Source organism: Pan troglodytes, chromosome 4 (assembly GCF_028858775.2).
Source record: "Pan troglodytes isolate AG18354 chromosome 4, NHGRI_mPanTro3-v2.0_pri, whole genome shotgun sequence".
Classification (NCBI taxonomy): Eukaryota; Metazoa; Chordata; class Mammalia; order Primates; family Hominidae; genus Pan; species Pan troglodytes.
The window spans coordinates 80809895-80826267 of record NC_072402.2 but is presented as its reverse complement, the minus strand read 5'-3'; the positions used below and the strand labels follow the sequence as shown (position 1 = coordinate 80826267).

The 16373-nt window shown below is 43.7% G+C and overlaps 1 protein-coding gene across 11 annotated transcripts in view; it reads left to right on the top strand.

Moving 5' to 3' along the window:
- PDZD2 (PDZ domain containing 2) overlaps positions 1–16373 on the top strand; it is a 472210-nt gene that overhangs the window by 312910 nt on the left and 142927 nt on the right. The window contains exon 1 of one of the 11 annotated variants that reach the window (XM_016953487.4): positions 9636–16145. The exons of the other annotated variants lie outside the window; for them this stretch is intronic. The gene's annotated coding sequence lies outside the window, so the exon portion shown is untranslated. Of the gene's footprint in view, positions 1–9635; positions 16146–16373 lie in introns of those variants that run through there. 11 annotated transcript variants of the gene reach the window in all.

The window sequence follows — 16373 nt, the reverse complement described above, 5'->3', positions numbered from 1 at the left end:
AGAAACAGGGTCTCACTTTGTTGCCCAGAATGAACTCAAACTCCTGGGTTCCAGTGATCCTCCTGCCTCAGCCTCTCAAAATAGTGGATCTACAGGGTTGAGCCACTGCACCTGGCCTTCAGGCTTCTTATGTAAGGGTTCTACTCTCATTCACGAGGTTCTCTAATCTCATGGCCTAATGACCTCTCAAAGGCTCGACTTCTTAATACTATCACATTGGGGATTAAGTTTCAACATAAGAATTTGGGGAGACACAAACATTGAGTCCACAGCAGAATCATACAGTTTGTAGCCATTTGAATCTTCTTTCACTTAGCATAATGGATTGAGTCATCCATGTTGTTTCATGTTTCAGTAATCCATTCCTTTTAATTGCTGAATAGTATTCCTTTGTATACATGTGCCACAGTTGGTTTATCTGTTTGCTCTTAGAACGTGCTGTTACATCAGGTAGAAGTTCGCATAGCATCTCATGAAAAAGAGGTTTTGTGCCCTTTCTCTCAGAAAAATACGGTGAATTGGACAAAGAAACTTTTGCTCTTGTATGTGATCACTGCATTCCAGTCATGCTAGATTGTCATCTCCTAAAGCTTTGGAAAAAAAGTATGAAAAGTAAAGTATTTGAAAAAGAGTATGTATGTTTTCTTTTTCTTTGCCCGCAAGCGTCAGCACTAGATTTTTGTCTATTTTTTGTTTTTGTCTTAGATTTTTGTCTATTTTGAATACAGATCTTATTTCTCTCTCTCATTACACTTTGAAACAGGTTTAAACCTTTTTGGGTTTTGTTCTATTTAAAGAAAGATCTGGTCAGTATCTCTAAAGAAAATCTGTCACTATTTTATGTCTTTATTAAATTGTAATTATTACATAAATAGGGATGCCAGAATTAAACTCTTTTTAAGTACTGTTTTCAGTTTAAAGTTGGACTTGTTCCACTGTCTGTGGTCATAATTTTGAGATATCCATGCCAAGAGATACATCTTAAACACTGCATTCTGAAATGCAGGTTAGAGTGGAGAAAGGGATATCATAGCAGACAGTGATTTGAAATAATTATGTGATGGGAATGTCTGAATTTGTAATCTCTGTGTCCCTTTGATTTATGAACTGGTAAAAGTAACATTAGAAGAAAATCTTGGATTTCAGAACCTCAATTGAAAACTTTTGGGATGCTGATTACAGCATAAAAATGTACTTTAAAGATTCAAAAGTGACCACTAGGGCTGGCTAAGTGAATTATTTGTTTGCTTATTAATGGGGCCAACCTTAACTTATTGCATTCTTAAGTAAAGAACAGTAGCTCAGATTGTGTATCTACAACCATAGTTCCTGTAACTAATAAATGGACCCTGCAGACATTCTTTTAAGGACACCAGATTCTACTGTCTTCCTTTCCTATCTATAAATAAATACAGTTTCCATCAAATCTGAAAAGAATTTATTTGGAACTTGAACAAATCAACTAAAATTCATATAAAAGAGGGGAAAGTGAGTGAATAAGAAATATTTGAAAAATAAGAAGAATAGCCCAGGCACGGTGGCTCATGCCTGTAATCTCAGCACTTTGGGAGGCCAAGGCAGATGGATCACCTGAGGTCAGGAGTTAAGAGACTAACCTGGCCAACATGGTGAAACCCTGTCTCTACTAAAAATACAAAATTAGCCAGGTGTGGTGGTGCACACCTGTAGTCCCAGCTACTTGGTAGGCAGAGACAAGAGAATTGCTTGAACCTGGGAGGCAGAGGCTGCAGTGAGTCATGATCGTGCCACTGTACTCCAGCATGGGCAAGACAGAGTGAGACTCCATCTCAAAAAAAAAAAAAAAAAAAGAAAGAAAAATAAGAATAAAGAGGGGTTCTCACCAGACAGCAAACTGTACTTTAAAGTTCTAGTAATTAAAAGAGTGTGGCATAGGAACTGACACACAGATCAGTGGAACAGAATAGGGAATCCCAAATTGGCCCATATGGGACAGGAAATTTTATATATGGAGAGGAAGTATTTCAAAAGCAGAAGATAAAAGACAGTCTGTTTAGTAAATTGTATTGAAATAATTGCCTAAAACTTTGGGAAAAAAGTATAAAGTTAAATCCTACACACAAAATTCCAGATGAGATAAAAATAGCTAAACATAAAATCTGTGAAAATATTAGAAGAAAATAGGATTTTTTTATTATCTAGAGTGGCTAAGCCTCCTGAAGTAAGACTATCAGTGCAGGAAGTCATAAAGGAAAAGATAAACTAAACCGATGTGTGCTAATACACCACAAAAAATAAAAGTTGAGACCTGGCATGGTGGCTCTCACTTGTAATCCCAACACTTTAGGAGACCAAGATGGGAGGATTGCTTGAGCCCAGGAGTTCAAGATCAGCGTGGGCAACATAGCAAGACCCTGTCTCTTTAAAAAAAAAAATTTTTTTTTTTTTTTGAGACAGTCTCAATCTGTTGCCAGACTGGAGTGCAGTGGCACAATCTCGGCTCACCGCAACCTCCGCCTCCCAGGTTCAAGCAATTCTGCCTCAGCCTCCCGAGTAGCTGGGACTACAGGCACGTGCCACCATACCCAGCTAATTTTTGTATTTTTAGTAGAGACGGGTTTCACCATGTTGGCCAGGGTGGTCTCGATCTCTTGACCTCATCATCTGCCCACCTCAGCCTCCCAAAGTGCTGGGATTACAGGTGTGAGCCATCGCACCTGGCTAAAAAAATTTGTTTTTAATTAGCCAGGCATGGTGTCTCTAGGTTATAGTCCTAGCTGCTCTGGAGGCGGAGACAGAAGGATCACTTGAGTTCAGGAGTTCAAGGTTATAGTGTGATATGATCGTGCCACTGCCTTCCAGCCTGGGCAACAGAGTGAGACACTGTCCCTGTCTCTTAAAAAAAAAAAGTGACAGGAATGGTTTTGCGAGTGGTGTGAAGGAGTAACTTGGACATTTTACTCAGTCTGCTTCTCCACCACATGAGTTTTGTTTTTTGTTTTTTACAAGAATGTATTTACAAATTGCATGATTGCATGATTTCCTCAACGTTCTTGCCGTAGTACATAAACCATGGTTAACACTCATAAATTATAGAAGCTATTATTATTTTTAAACTGCTTTCCTCACAGTGATTCATATTTAGAAAATGTGTCTCCATGTCTAAATGTGTTTTTGTAAAATTTTCTTATGGTTTGAATAGCATTGCCAGTTTGTTGTTGTGGTTGATACCCTGTGTTTTTCTGCCATTCCTCATTACTGCTCAGTGCAGAGGGTAAAATATTTAATTATATTATTAAATGCATTGTGACTATTGGCTTTGGAAGAGTCAGGGACACGAGGTTACAAAAGTACCATGAACCCTCTTCAAGGTGTACACAGTCTTGTTTGACATTATGTTCCCATAAAAACCACTAAGAGGGGCCGGGCGCAGTGACTCACACCTGTAATCCCACCACTTTGGGAGACCGAGGCAGGTGGATCACGAGGTCAGGAGATCGAGACCATCCTGGCTAACATGGTGAAACCCCGTCTCTACTAAAAATACAAAGAAAAACAAAATTAGCCGGGCGTGGTGGTGCATGCCTGTAATCCTAGCTGCTCAGGAAGCTGAGGCAGGAGAATCGCTTGAAACCCGGGAGGCGAAGGTTGCAGTGAGCCGAGATCGCGCCATTGCACTCCAGCCTGGGGGACAGAGAGAGACTCTGTCTCAAAAAAAACAACCACTAGGGAACAATTTGAGAAAGTTTTCTCTCAAGTGCCAAATTGAGTGTAATCATATCCCCGCCGGGGTTGAGCACTGGAGCATCCCCAAGCCCCGTACCCTGTGGAACGTCTAGAGAGGACCTGTCTCTAGGAGCTGGGAAGAAATGGACCAAGGAGCCGAGAATGGGATACAGATGTTTCTGAGAACTTTCCCTGTCTTCTTTCTTTTTTGGAACAGGCTTCTTTCTAGCTGAGCCTATGCGCTGACATTGGGATGATTCACATGTGACCCTCTAGAATGCTAGATTAGAAGGTTGGCAAGAAAAGAAGGATGTTGGTTGGCCTCCATCTTTGGTGGGTTTTTTTTTTTTTTTTTAATTGAGACGAAGTCTTGCTCTGTCTCCCAGGCTGCAGTGCAGTGGCATGATCTCGGCTCACTGCATCTTCTGCCTCCCAGATTCCAGCAATTCTCCTGCCTCAGCCTCCTGGGTAGCTGGGATTACAGGCATGCACCACCACGCCCAGCTAATTTTTGTATTTTTAGTAGAGACGGGGTTTTACCATGTTGGCCAGGCTGGTCTTGAACTCCCGACCTCAGGTGATCTGCCCCGCCTCGGCCTCCCAAAGTGCTGGGATTACAGGCGTCAGCCACCATGCCCGGCCCTTTGTGTTGTTTCCTAGTCTCTCATTTATCTTTCCCTGACCTTTATGATTTTCTTCCTTCTGCTAACTTTGGGCTGTGTTCTTTTTTTTTCTTTTTCCTCTAGTTCTTTCAGATCAAAAGTTAGGTTATTTGCAATCTTAATTTTTTCTTAATTTAGGCATTTATTGCTATAAACTTTCCTCTTAGAACTGCTTTTGCTGTGTTGAAGTTTGGGTATGTTGGGTTTCCATTTTCACTTTTCTCAAGATATTTTTAAAATTTCCTTTTTGATTCTTTGACTCATTGATTGTTCAGGAATGTATTAATTTCCACATATTTGAGTTTTTCCATTTTCTTCCTATTATTTGTAGTTTTATACCATTGTGGTTGGAAAAGATACTTGATGTGACTTCAGTCTTCATAAATTGTTAAGACTTCCTTTGTAGCCCAACATATCTATCCTGAAGAATGTCCCATGTGCACATGAAAAAACTGTATTCTGCTGCTGTTGGATGGAATGTTCTAGATATTTGTCTGTTAGGTCCATTGCTCTATAGTACTGTTCAAGTCCACTGTTTGCTTATTGATTTTGTCAGAATGATCTATCCATTGTCCAAAGTGGGGTATTGAAGTCTCCTACTATACTGCTGCTTATTTCTTTCTTCCGTTCCGTTAATATTTGCTTTATATGTTTCGGTGCACCAATGTTGGGTGAAAAACAACAGAAAAGATCAATGAAACTAAGAGTTTTTTTTTTTTTTTTGAAAAGATAAAGTTTAGCTAGACTACCTAAACATTGAGAGGAGACTCAAAATTATAATGAAAGAGGAGATGTTAGTCCCAGCTACTCGGGAGGCTGAGGCAGGAGAATGGCGTGAACCCGGGAGACAGAGCTTGCAGCGAGCCGAGATCTCACCACTGCACTCCAGCCTGGGCGACAGAGTGAGACTCTGTCTCAAAAAAAAAAAATAAATAAATAAATAAATAAATAAATAAAATAAAAATACAAAAATTAGCCGGGTGTGGTGGCACACGCCTGTAGTCACAGCTATTCGGGAGGCTGAGGCAGAAGAATCGCTTGAACCAGGGAGGTGGAGGTGGCAGTGAGCCAAGATTGCGCCACTGCACTCCAGCCTGGGCAACAGAGCAAGACTCCGTCTCAAAAAAAAAAAAAAAGGGACAAAGAGGAAACTGATTTCCTCCCAAAGCTTAGGTTCCTTTAAGCAACCTGCGTGAAGCATGGATAGATGACTTTGACATCTCCATTAGATTTGTTTGCCTTTTATTTTTATTTCTTTTTTTAGAGATGGAGTCTTTCTGTGTCACCCAGGCTAAAGTGCAGTGACACGATCATACCTCGCTGTAGCCTCGAACTCCTGTAACATCTTGGTTTACTGTACCTATAGGAGATCACTGGTTAAGACAAAAAGTATAAGGGACACTGATGAGTCAAATTAATGAGGCGCAAAACAGTTCTGATTCTCTATGTTCTCAAGATGATCTTCACCAGCCTGGAACTCCTGGGCTAAGGGTTTCCTTTCACCTCAGCCTCCTGAGTAGTTGGAACTACGGGCATGAGCCACCATGCCTGGCTCATTATTTTTAAAAAATAATCTCTGCAGTGTGTTTAGTGAGGAGACCAGCTGAAATGACAGCACACTTAATGCCTATAGGCTCCTTGCCCCAGGAGGACATCGCCAATCACACAGTGGTTCAAGCTCTAGGAATTTAATCTAGCACAAGAGCCCACACTCGGTCAGGAGGTTGCACATCACAGACCAGTGCCTGGGGTGTTACGGGGCTGACCAGGGTAACATTCATACATGAACGAGTCAACTTCACACGCATTACCGAAAATCAGAAAATAATTGCTTAAACATTTTCCCTCTGAAATAGAAAGGTTTGAGAATCAGAAGCTGGTACTAAGTGGGAGAACAGTGGATGTTATGACCCAGATATCCAGTTCATCCCTCAGGTGATCAACTCTAGCCTCTGGAGACCAGGGGGTTGCCCATTTATATGGCCTTAAGTGGTTTCTCCAGCTTGGTATCATAACATCTTGGTTTATTATTCCCGTAAGAGAACCATTGGTTAGGACAAAAGGCTTCATGGACACTGATGATTCCAATTAATGAGCATAACAGTGATGATTCTCTGTGTTCTCCTCAAGATGACTTCCACCAGACCTTCAAGTTGGAGTCATCCGATCAAAATATTTATACAGGAGCAATCTCTTGTTGTTCTGTCCAATGTAACTGCTGTTTGTTGAGGTAAAGGCTATTCATCCTTGCAATATATACATTGAGGCGGTGTGATTACAAGTCACAGCTGGAAATCTCTTTTGTCTTGCCACCTAGACACCAAACATCATAATTTTAAAAACAAACCCGGAAATTTTGTACCATTTAAATGCAAAATTTACAAATGTCCGAGAATTAAAGCAGCAGGGCTTCCGTATTATTCATGTCATAACACATAGGTAATTTTTCTCAGAATTTTAAAAATGTACACATTTAATATGTTTAAGTGATATATATTTACATTTTAGTAGCTCATCTTTGGTCTTATGTATTAATCTGAAGTAAATGAAATGGCAGGCATCATTTGTGAAATAGAGGAAATTATCTTGATATTTTTGTTTGCTTTTTGTTTTTTTTTTTTTTGAGACGGAGTCTCACTCTTTTGCCCAGGCTGGAGTGCAGTGGTGCAGTCTCAGGTCACTGCAACCTCTGCCTCCTGGGTTCAAGAGATTCTCCTGTCTCAGCCTCCTGAGTAGCTGGGATTACAGGTGCCCGCCACTGCGCCTAGCTAATTTTTGTATTTTTAGTAGAGATGGGGTTTCATCATGTTGGCCAGGCTGGTGTCGAACTCCTGACCTCAAGTGATCCACCTGCCTCAGCCTCCCCAAAGTGCCGGGATTACAGGTGTGAGCCACCACAGCTGGCTTATCTTGATATTGTTAAGGACTGTACTGCATTTTATTTATTATTAGTTTTAAAGACAAGTTTTAAAGTACTCCACCCCGCCCCCGTCATAGGATCTTGCTCTTTCACCCAGGCTGGAGAGCAGTGGTGCCATCACAGCTCACTGCAGCCTCGACCTCCTAGGCTCAAGCAATCCTCCCACCTCAGCCTTCCAAGTAGCTGGTGCTACAGATGGATGCCACAGCACCCAGCTAATTTTTTAAATAATATCTTTTGTATAGATGGTGATCTCATTTTGTAGCCCAGCCTCTTCTCAAACTCCTGACCTCAAGCGATCCTCCTGCCTTGGCCTCCCAAAATGCTGGGATTACAGGTGTGAGCCACCCGGCCTTTAAAGCACTTGATTGACTGATTGATTGATTGATTGAGATGGAGTCTCGCTCTGTCACCCAGGCTGGAGTGCAGTGGCGTGATCTCAGCTCTCTGCAACCTCCGCCTCCCAGGTTGAAGAGATTCTTCTGCCTTAGCCTCCCAAGTAGCTGGGACTACAAGCGTGTGCCACCATGCCCGGCTAATTTTTGTATTTTTAGTAGCAACAGGGTTTCACCATATTGGCCAGGCTGGTCTTCAACTACTGACCTTGTGATCTGCCCTCCTCAGCCTCCCAAAGTGCTGGGATTACAGGCATGAGCCACTGCGCCTGGCAAAGCACTTTAATATATATATTTTTATATATATATAAAATAATATATTTACTTAAAATGACTTTGTTATATAATCATGCAATATGTTATTTTTAACAGGTCTTAGGGTTGTACCAGACCACTTATTGTGAAAGGTTTGTTTGTTTTTGAGACAGAGTCTCACTCTGTTGTCCAGGCTGGAGTGCAGTGGCATGATCTCAGCTCACTGCAACCTCCTTCTTTTGGGTTCAAGCGGTTCTTCTACCTCAGCCTCCCAAGTACCTGGGATTACAGGCATGCACCACCACTCCCAGTTAATTTTTGTATTTTTAGTAGAGACAAGGTTTCACCATGTTGGCCACGAACTCCTGACCTCAGGAGATCTTCCCACCTCGACCTCTGAAAGTGCTGGGATTACGGGCATGAGCCACTGCACCTGGCCTGTTGTGAAATTTCAAGAGTCAATAAAGCTTGGAAAAATCTAAAGCGAGGGAAGAAGCCTATGTTACCTTTCTAGGACAGCCATAGCAAACCACCACAAATTGGATGGCTTAAAACAATACAAAGTATTCTCTGACAGTTCTAGAGACTTGAAGTCTGAAGTCAAGTGGTCAGCAAGGTTGGTTCCTTATGGAGGCTTTGAGGGAGAAACCCACTTGGCCATACCTCTCTCTCAGTTTCTAGTGGTTGGAGGCATTCCTGGCATTTCTCGGCTGGTAGACACATCCCTCAGTCTCTACCTCCATCTTCACATAACCTTTTTCTATCTCTGCGTCTCCTTTTCTATCTCTTATCAAGACACACTCATTGGATTTAGGGGCTGCCCTAATCCAAGATGATCTCATCTTGATCCTTAACTAATTATATCTTCAAAGACCCTGTTTCCAAACAAGGTCACATTCTGAGGTTTCAGGTGGACAGGAATTTTAGGAGGGGTGCTGTTCAACCTAGATGCTTGCTTGCTTTCTTTTCTTTCCTTCCTTCCTTTTCTTTCCTTCCTTCCCTTTCCTTCCTTCCTTTTCTTTCCTTCCTTCCTTTTCTTTCCTTCCTTTCCTTCCTTCTTTCCTTCCTTCTTTCTTTTTGACGAAGTTTCGCTCTTGTTGCCCAGGCTGGAGTGCCATGGCGCGATCTCGGCTCACCACAACCTCCACCCCCCAGGTTCAAGAAGATTCTTCTGCCTCAGCCTCCTGAGTAGCTGGGATTACAGGATTACACCACTACACCACGCCCGGCTAATTTTGTATTTTCAGTAGACACAGTTGGTCAGGCTGGTCTCGAACTCCTGACCTCAGGTGGTCTGCCGCCTCGGCCTTCCAAAATGCTGGGATTACAGGCATGAGCCACGGTGCCCGGCCAACCCAGATGCTTTCTACTCCTCCATTTCCAGTTGGAGGCAGAGTTAGAATTCATAGTCCTAACCCACTCTCCTCTCTCCTCCACCTAGATCCTGTGCCTTCACCTCCTCCCAGCTTAGCTAACTCCTGCTGGACCACGAACCACTGCCACTTCCTAAGGAAAACCTTGCTATCCACATCTACCCCCAAAGCAAGCCAGTCCCCCTTTTATAAGCTTCTGAAGTAACCCGTGCTTCTGTTGAAGCATTCTTCATATAATTAGTGTTGTTTTTTTAATTTATGTAATGTAAATTTATATTATATATTTTGTACATTCTATTTAATATTTTATGCTATGTAATATTTTATATAAAGTATAATTTTGTTAACAAATGTGTATAATTCTTTTAATGAATTACATATTGACTGTAAACTCTGTGAGGGTGTAGGGATCGACTGACTTATTCATTGCTTTGTACCAGCACTGAGCCCAATGCCATCACTCAGTTTTTGAACCATATTCTCTTTATAACATCACTTTAATTTTTCAGAGAAAATCTGCTCCTCAGCACAAGACTGACCCCCTTCTAGGTCTGCTATTGAGTGCCTTATCAGGAATTCCCCTTTTGGGGATGCAGGCTGGGGGAGTTATGTGTTTTCTTTATTCAGCCTTCATGTCCCACAAAGCAGGGAAAAGATCTATGGTTGGATTTTGTGTTGTCTGAGGGATGTCTACATTGCCTTGAAATCTGAGGCAGGGCATTTAAAATACAGCTCCTTTGCCTGTAATCCCAGCGCTTTGGGAGGCCGAGGCTGGCAGTTCACTTTGAGACCAGGCGTTTGAGGGCAGCTGGGGAAACATGGCGAAACTCCATCTCTACAAAAAAAAAAAAAAACTTAGCCAGGCATGATGGTGCGCACCTGTAGTCTCAGCTACTAGGGAAGCTGAAGTGAGAGGATCCCTTGAGCTCAGGAGGTCGAGGCTGCAGTGAGCTGTGATCACACCATACACTCCAACCTGGGCAACAGAGTGAAATCCTGTCTCAAAAAATAAAATACAATACAGCTTCATTCATTGATCCTATTGAGATTTAAGAAAAGAATAGCATAAGGAAGCTCACTTTTCTTATTTGTTCTTCCTCTCAGTTGCTTTGTTTTGTTTGTTTTTTTGAGATGATGTCTTGCTCTGTCGCCCAGGCTGGAGTGTGGTGGCGCAATCTCGGCTCACTGCAGTCTCTGCCTCCGGTTTCAAGGGATTCTCCTGCCTCAGCCTCCTAACTAGCTGGGATTATAGGCATCCACCACCACGCCTGGCTAATTTTTGTATTTTTAGTAGAGACGAGGTTTCACTATGTTGGCCAGGCTGCGCCCACCTTGGCCTCCCAGATTCTGGGATTACAGGCAGGAACCACCAAGCCTAGTCTCAGTTGCTTTTTTTACCCTTTCCCTCCCATCTTCTATCCACCACCCTGGCTCCAGGTAGAGAGAGAATTGGGTCATCTAAATTTTAAAAACAAATTTTCTTTAGACAGGGTATCAATAGTCTCCGATTTGGAACTTTAGCCATATGAAAGGGCCTTGTAAGGGTCCTTTAGACTTAGTCACACGTTTGTTTTTTGAAGATGTTCCCAATGAAATTGGACCTTATAAACTTTGTGCCTGATGATTTAAAGAACCCCCTTTTTCAGCTCTTCTCTTGAGAAATAGTGTTGACATTTTCCACAGATCTGCTTGTGTATCTTAACTTCTCTTTCCTTTAAGTCATTTCTGACTTTTAGCCATCTTTCCTTTAACTCCTCTCCTTTTGCTCAAACCCAAAGTACCTGGAGGCCGTCCCTTTTGAGAACAGGTGGTGCCAATACGTAAATCCTTTAGGGAAGTTGGACAGGAAGGGAAAATAAATCTCACCTGACACTCTCAGCAGGCCTGAAGAGCTTGTCTCAGAGGGCTGCAACGAGTCTCTTAAGAGGAAATGTCTGCAGAGAGTCAGGGTGTGAAGTGTTAACAACAGCAAGAACCCCGTGGTTGAGTGGTGCTCTGCCCTTGGCAGTGCAGTGTCCTGGGCCTCCCCTGGAACCTATTTTGAGCCTGTTAAGCATCTGGTGAATTGTGTATCTCAAGTCCTGAACTGGGACTGCTGCCACCCGCATAAAGCTCCAATCTGCACGGAGAAGGAGTGTGGTTTGCACCCCAGCCTGGGGAGCTAGAACAAGTTGGGATGCCCCTGTATCTGTGAAGAGTATTTGTGAGTCTCAAGGGAACAGTGCCACAAGGGAAAACGCTCTTATCAAGGTTTCCTCCCTACCCCACCCAGAGATTTGAGGAACTTCTCTGTTCAAATGCTTTTGTTTCTGTCCCCTTCCAGATTCTTCCAGATCACACTCTTCCCGGTGTGAAGTTCAAGAAATAATTTTTCTCGGTGTTTGTTTTTCTATGCAGGCCCTGGCTTTGATTTTGCTTTTGGATGCTTTCCGTTTTCTCTAAATAGGAGGGTTCCAAGTCTAGTGTGTGCTGTCTGCCTGTTATTTCCTGCTGAGAACACTTGGTAATGAAGTGAGTTCCTAGTACTCTAAAACATGTTTGTGGCTCAAAAGCCCATACCTGCTCATACCTCTGAAGTCAGGCCAGACAAGAGCAGAGGCCCCAGCTATTCATGCTGTGGGCATTTTCTCCCAGAGCTGGAGTTTTATGTCTGCAGAGACCTTCTCTTGACATTTAAAAACCATCACAATGTTGACTGACTAATGGCATTGTAATATGTTTAAACATTTAATATTACCACAACAGAGCTTTTGAAACTCCTGCCTCAGGAAAGGGAAAAACTTGATTTTTTCCTTTTAAAGGAGGCAGATGAGCCAAAAGGAAGGGCTTTTGCCCAAATATTTGTGACAAATGGAGGGAAGATAAGAAAGCAGCTTTTCTGACCGGTAGGCCAGAACAGGGTGGGTGCTGGGAGAGGCGGGAGCTGTGCACACACACACACGTGCATCTGATTTATTCGTGGTAGTTGCTTGTGTCCGTGGGAGCAGCCTAGCCTGCATGTTTTACAGAATATTCAGGGGTCAGCTGATCCCGCAGCCTCGCTGGGATGGGCAGCCTCCCAGGCTCCACCTTGAGTCTTGGGGCAATTCCAGGACCTCTGGGATCATCCTCGGAGTTCAGGTCAGGCCAGAAGGCGTTCTGTTGCCCTGGGAGTTGAGTCAGACTCCAGCTGATGGACCGGGAAGCAAAACAAGAGTCCAACATTGGTCTGTATTTTGAAAAACATCTGTCTCATCTCTCTCTGGCAGAAGAGCGTGGCTTGCAGTTAGCCCCACTCTGTGCTTAGGGTCTATACTAGCTCAATCCCCCAATGCCCAGCACCCAGGCATGCCCACACACACCCCCATCCTTCTCAGTGCCATGATGTAGGCCCACCCAGCCCTCACAATACGTCTTTGCCTCAAGGGGCCAGCAGGGGCTCTGCCTCTAGGGTACATTTGCCCCAGCTTTCCAGCCCTCGAGTTTTAGAGTCCATTTCTGACTCTCTGCCTGTTCATGTGAACTTGATTTTTCCAGAGATCCTTTTTTTCCAGACATGGCTACAGTTCCTTTTGTCCCACTCCTACCACAGAATGTGTTTGGACCCACCACCCTGTGTGAGTTCACTTTTCAGGGCTTCCAGCCTGGACAGTCACAGCAGACCAGTTTAACTAGTTGACCTCTGATTACTCAGAACATTTCTGACTGAGAAAGAAACTAACGGTAATTGGTATTTACTGTGTGGCAGGTGGGAATCTCACCATCTGAGTCCATTATCCCATTGAAGCCTCCTGTAGGTAGATGAGCCTGAGGGACTCATCTCTGAAGTTATATGGCTTTTCCAAGGGCCCAAATGGCAGTGCTGAGACCTGAACAAAGGATAATCTTGCACCAGATAGTTAATATTCAGATGAATTTGGATAAAGCTCTTTAGGTATTAGGGACAGAGAGTCCCAATCGGAAGGGGCCTTTTTTTGTTGTTTTTTTCCCACTACCAGCCCACAGATTGAACAGAAATCTTTGTGGATGCCTTTCATCCAACCTGGCTTCCCAAATATGCCTCCACCATCTTCTTTTACATCCAGATTAGCTAAGTCCTGTCCATTCCTGACCAGCCTGTTTTGACGACTGTTATTTCCCACCATCTCCTTTTTGGGAAATATTTGGTTGGTATAAAACTAATTGCGGTTTTTGCCTTATTTTTATTTTTATTTTTTTTGAGGCGGAGTCTCGCTCTGTCGCCCAGGCTGGAGGGCAGTGGCGCGATCTCGGCTCACTGCAAGCTCCGCCTCCCGGGTTCACGCCATTCTCCTGCCTCAGCCTCCCGAGGAGCTGGGACTACAGGCACCCGCCACCACCCCCGGCTAATTTTTTTGTATTTTTAGTAGAGATGGGGTTTACACCGTACCGTGTTAGCCAGGATGGTCTCGATCTCCTGACCTCGTGATCCGCCCACCTCCGCTTCCCAAAATGCTGGGATTACAGGCATGAGCCACCGCGCCCGGCCGGTTTTTTTGCCATTTTAATGGCACCAACCTAATACTGATAGGGCTCCGATGAGTGGAGCAACACCAGGTTCTTCCTCTCCAGTCAAATTAGATAAAACGACACGGACACACGTGGAGTGGTTTTAAGGAGTGGTAGAGAGTTTAATAAGCAAGAAAGAAAAGAGAAAACAGAAGGAAGAGGCTCTCCCATACAGAGACGGAGGAGAGCTCCAAAGCCAAAAGAGGAGACCCCCAAGTGGGGTGGAAACCAGCCAGGTATGTGTAGAGGCTGGAGGAGGCAGTGTCTGATTTGCATAGGGCACAGGGGATTGGTTTGACCAGACATGTCATTCATGTAACCTGCAAAAACATTGGCCCTCCCACCCTAGCCTTTTAATATGCAAATACAGGGCACCATGATGTTCTACACACGGGGGGATATGTTGTCAGGCACGTGTGGGGCAAGGGCAAGAAGACAACAGTGAGAATCGCCATGTTTGGGTAGACCCAGTTTCTAATGGCCTGTATTTGCATATCAAAGGTTACCGGCTCTAAGAGCTGGGGCTTTACAAAAAACTGCTTCCTGGAGCTGCTTTAAAAATGGAAACTTCGGCTGGACGCAGTGGTTCACGCCTGTAATCCTAGCACTTTGGGAGGCCAGGGCAGGTGGATCACCAGAGGTCAGGAGTTCAAGACCAGCCTGACCAACATGGCGAAACCCCACCTCTATTAAAAAATACAAAAAATTAGCCAGGCATGGTGGCACACACACCTATAATACCAGCTACTCGGGAGACTGAGGCAGGAGAATCACTTGAACCCAAGAGGCAGAGGTTACGGTGAGCCTGGATCGCACCATTGCACTCCAGCCTGGGCAAGAGTGAAACTCCGTCTCCAAAAAAACAAAAAAACAACAAAAAAAAACACCAACCAAAACACTTAAAATGCAATCCTTTATCAAGTTAAAGTGGGGCAAGTCCTCCTTGGGTTGTTTGAAGCTGCAGCCCTTCTCCTTATCCAAACCTGGTCATGATGAGCAGCATTAGGATGGGACTTTGCCATAGGGAATCCCAAGGTCATGGTAAGGGTTTTTGTTTTGTTTTGTTTTGTTTTTTGGGAATCAGACAGAGGCAGAGTTGAATCCCAGCTCTACTGTTTTCAGCTTTCTGACCTTGGGCAAGTTAATCTCTTTAAACCTCAGTTTTCTTACCTTTAAAAGACAGATTATGAATTCTACCTTGGTAGGGTTGTTTTAGATTGAAATGAGCTGATGTGTGTGTGCAGTTAACACAGTACACAGACTATAGGTACTGTAGTTAATATTGTACCTCCCCCCATGTCTTTTATAAAACCCACATTAGTTTTTGGAACTCCTAAAATAAACATACCGTTAAAAGCAAGCTTTGCATTTTCAACATTTGTTTTTGTGCATCCAACAATTTAGGGTTTCCTTAATGCTTCACTTACCATTATTTTTAAATTAAATCCCAGTAGATAAATCCAAATGCCTCTGCATTTTCCTGTCTGAATATAACTGAGAACCAGGGGTCGCAGAGAGATTGAACCCATCACAGTTTCAGTTGTCAACAGACCCATGAAGAGTGCACTGATCAGAATCCAAGACTTAAAAGTTGCTCTGTCAACATCTGTAAAGACATGGCTTATCCGTTTTTCTAGGCCAGGGTTCTGTTGGTTTAGTTTTCTTGTAATCAAAGTCCTATAAACCAAGAGGAAAAAATCGAAAGAATTGTGAAGACAGATGAACAACAGGGAAAATATCCGACTAACTTGGCTTCTAAGGAGTATCCTTTGCTTGGGGAGGAAGGTCACAGAACTTAGCAAGCCAGTCTGCATGAGCCATCGTAGATTAGGGGACTTGCCGGCCCCACCAGCCTGCCTGCCACAGAGCCTCTGAAAAGAAAGAGAAAATCAGATCTTCAAAAATGCTCCGTACACTGTAGAGAAGAGATTCAGGAGAACAGTGCGTGACCTTAGCCAGAACATGTTGATGGGGATAGTCATTTTTGCAATTTCTTGAATATCTTTTCTCTGCTGGTTTCAAAATTGTGAAGTAAATTCAGAAAAGAAGCCCACTATTTTGATGGAAGCTGTTTTGACATAAGTGAAACCAGGCTTGGCACAAGGTGGAAGCAGGCTCTGGCCCAGGGAATGGAGCGGACGCTGGGAAGAATTGAGGCAAGCTGGGGAAATTGTTTCAAGATGGAGCTGGATCCACTTGAAAGGGAAGGGAACTGGAGGGTACAGACATGCCGTCAATGTTTGAATTTGTGTGTGAGGAGCATCAAGTGCCTTCTGAGATACATGGACCCACGGGAATCTCCCTTCTTTTAGAGTCGCCTCTGAGGAAGGTAAGGAGAGTGGCCGCCTTTTGGATGCTGCACTGTGCGGGCTTGAGGATTACTTACTGGCCCGTTGTGACCTGTTGGATTTGGCTGGTTTGGAGAAAGTCTGGCAGAAATGGCAAATGTGCCAGCAGCTCTCACAGTGGAGGAACATGGGAGATGTGGCAGGGGCAGTGTGCAACTCAGCCGTTAGATCATCTTTGACACACTTTTCAGGGTGTGGTGGCCTTGAGG